The sequence below is a fragment of the Capricornis sumatraensis genome, chromosome 1 (assembly GCF_032405125.1).
Source record: "Capricornis sumatraensis isolate serow.1 chromosome 1, serow.2, whole genome shotgun sequence".
In the NCBI taxonomy this organism is placed as follows: Eukaryota; Metazoa; Chordata; class Mammalia; order Artiodactyla; family Bovidae; genus Capricornis; species Capricornis sumatraensis.
In genome coordinates this window covers 50594633-50598519 of record NC_091069.1, presented here as the reverse complement: position 1 = coordinate 50598519, position 3887 = coordinate 50594633, and positions in this window count along the sequence as shown.

The window sequence follows — 3887 nt, the reverse complement described above, 5'->3', positions numbered from 1 at the left end:
ACCACCCATTAATTATCATTAGAAATTTCAAGGAAACTCCTTCCTCTAAAAGTTATCAATTCCAGCTTTTCTATATAAACTCTAGGGTACCTGGGTAGCCCTAGTAAGTGAGGAAAAATCTTCATTTACAGAAGAAAATCAACTGATAAATGCAGACAAAGGAGAACATTAACATACATAACTATTTTGTAAAATCTAACAAAATAACTGATTCAGGAAAAGGTAAATGAATGAAACTATTAGATGAACAGTGATGGGAAATTTTAGATGAAGGGTAACACAGACAGCATCTGAACCAATCATATGTTGTCAATCATATGTTATATAGCTCCAGAAGTGATACAATATGAAACAAATGGCCTATGAAGCATTTCATTAAAAAAAAAAAAATTGAAACCTAACTGAGTTTTATAAGCTGCTTTTCTGCTTATAAGAAAGATGAAGTAGTGAGGATCAAATTAAATAACAAAATGAAGGAAAAAAGGTTTTCAGTTTCCTCAACCAAACAATAAAATTAATAAAATAAATACATGGGAGAGGGGACAGTCTTGACTAAAAGAAGGGTCAGAATAAAGGGCACATTTAAAGATTCTCAAGGTCCTCGCAGTTGCTGTTGTTAAGGCATCTCTGTATACCTTTTTGAATGGTTAAATAATAACATAAAATACTGAAAATAACAATTGTGACTAAGATGTAGAGCAATCAGAACTTTTATACATTGCTTTGGGGAATACAAAATGGTGTAGCCATTCTGGAAAATAGTTTGTGATGTTTGATAACGTTAAACATATACTTACCATGTGACCCAGCAAACCTAGGTAAATACTCCTAGGTGTTTCCTGCAAAAAAAAGACATGTGTATTTGTACTAAGGCACTTCAGTTGTGTCTGACTCTGTGACCCTATGGACTGTAGCCCACCAGGCTCCTCTGTCCATGAGATTCCCTAGGCAAGAATACTGGAGTAGGTTGCCATGCCCTCCTCCAGGGGATCTTCCCAACCCAGGGATGGAACCTGTGTCTCCAGTGGCTCCTGCACTGCAAGTGGATGGATTCTTTATCGCTGAGACACTAGGGAAGCCCCAAGAAAAGACACATATACACACAAAACCTATTGCAAATGTTTATATCAAGATTTATTCATGATCACCCAAAATAATCCAAATGACAAAACATTCTAAATGTCTATCAACTTGTGACTGGATAAATAAACTGTGGCAGCACCCATCATTCATATGATGGAATCATGCTCAGCAATGGAAAAAGAACAGCTACTGATAAAGGGATAGAGAAGGAAGTGGCAACCCACTCCAGTACTCTCGCCTGGAGAATCCCATGGACAGAGAAGCCTGGTGGGCTACAGTCCATAGAGGTGCAAAGAGTCAGACAGGACTGAAGCAATTTTAGCACTGAGAAAGGGAACAACAGGACCAATTTCAGAATAATTATGCTAAGTGAAAGGAGCTAGACTCAAAAGGTTATCTCTGCATGATCAACTCATAGGATATTCTGGAAAAGAAAAAACTGTGGGAATAGATAAAAATATCATTTGCTTCAAGGAACTATGATAACAGGGAGGGAATAGATTAAAAGGAGCATGACAGACCCTCTTGATTATACTGATGGTTATACAGATAAATCTGTCAAAATCCATAGGAGCGCACACCTAAATGAAGCAAAATTTCCTGAGTATAAATTACATCTCAATAAACCTGAGAGAGAAAGAGAGTGAGAGAGAAAGGAAGCATAGCCTAGGAGACATGACCACAGATACAATCCATGGAATTTATTTGGATTCTGATCAAACAAATAACTATGAAAATATATTTTTCAAGCAAACTGGAACACTTAATTTTGACCTGAATATTAGCTACAACCAATAAATTTACATTTTGCTAGATGGGGCAATGACATCATGGTTATGTCCTTTTAAAGCCCATATTTCATACTTTTAAGAAATGTATATGATAGCATATAGGGGTAAAATGATATGCTTTATATATCATTCAGAAAAAAACCAAGATACACGAAAGAGTCACATTTTAAAACTGGCAACATTTGTATTACTGGTCGCTAGGAGTTGGACACGACTGAGTGACTTCACTTTCACTTTTCACTTTCATGCACTGGAGAAGGAAATGGCAACCCACTCCAGTGTTCTCGCCTGGAGAATCCTAGGGACTGCGGAGCCTGGTGGGCTGCCGTCTATGGGGTCGCACAGAGTTGGACACGACTGAAGTGACTTAGCCGCAGCAGCACCCAGGAAAGGACTATATGACAGTTTATTACAAAACAGAAAGAAGCTAGTCATATAAGCAACTTTATTTTGTATATGCTTAAAAATGTTTATAATTCAACATTAAAATAATCATAGTAAATATTTGATCAGCATTTATCCCGAGTTTGCAATGCTTTAACTTCTTTACATGTTAACACAGTTAAGGCTCATCACAAAGCTAAGTATAATTATAATCCCCATTTTATACATGAGAAGACTAAGATATTCTAAAGATTAAAACATTTCCCAAAATGAAGTAGCCAGTAGCAGGCAAGCAGGCTCAGTCAACATTCTTAACCATTCCTAAGTCACAACATAGGTTACAAAGTTTGCTTATAGTCTGGCTATATTATCCCTCTCAATTTGGTTATCATGTTGACACATTCAGCTATATATCTTCATGCTGATTATTTTTTTAATTCTGTAATTTCACACTAAAGTAGAGAAAACATACCATCTGTAATTCTCTAAATTGTAGCAACATACCTAGTTAGATGTGGAAGAAACAAAGTGTGAAAGTTAATTTGTATATCATTTAGAATAAGATAAATCCATTTGAATCACTGTATATTTTATTTTTGCCAGAAGAATGATTTAGTAAACAATAAAACTGATTACCCCACTGGTTTCTTTTCAGTTTCATACACATACCTTCAATTCCATTTTCCATTTGCCATTTCTATTACTGGAACAAAGAAGCATTCTACACCATAAAACTATCCTGAACATGCTCATGAATAAGTAAGATGTTTCTACACAGATACGGCTAATCACTCTCAGGTGAAAAAATGGGAAATGGCAAAGGATTCGTCAACTTACAGACTTTCACTTCTCTCTGCCTTTTCTATCCCTGAGAAAAATTAGAAACTCTGAAATCTAGCAAAATCAAAGTCATAGCAAAAACTAAGGTTTCTCTTTCTGGATTTGTCTCCACTGACAGGAAGTTAACACAGGGTTGTATGTGTGATCCTTCTCTGAGGTACATCTCCAAGAGGAATATTTAAAAACAAGATTATGCAGGGATTTAATTTACACATGAAAGTTTAACCAAGACACACTGATCTATGGAATAATTTGGGGCAATCCTAATAGCAGTTTGCTTTTCAGAGGGGCTATCAGAAAGTTACTTTTTGACATGAAAGTGAATACTGTGGGAAAATCAAATCACTTGGCATCAAAACTCAAAGCCATGAAGGAATTTTATTTCAATGGAGGTTTCTGATTTTTTTCCTCATACTTACATATTAATACTACCCATTCATCAGAAAAAACACTCTAAGAAAATATTATGTATTTCAGATTACACAAATTAGCCAACATGTGGTTTTTTTCACATAAGAAAAACGTTATATTTAAGAATGAGTCACCTCCAAAAACTGTATTAGATCTCTCCTTTGTATCCATGACCATTTTAAAGGGGAAAATCAGTCACCTTTTGTATTAATTTTCTATTACTGCTCTAACAGATTACTATAAATTGAGTGGGTCAAGCAAACACAAATTTATAATCTTAAAATACTGTAGGTCAGAATACCAAAATGAGTCTCAACAGACAAAAATCAAGATGTCAGCAGAGTTGCATCCTTTTCAGAGGCTATAAAAAAGAATGTG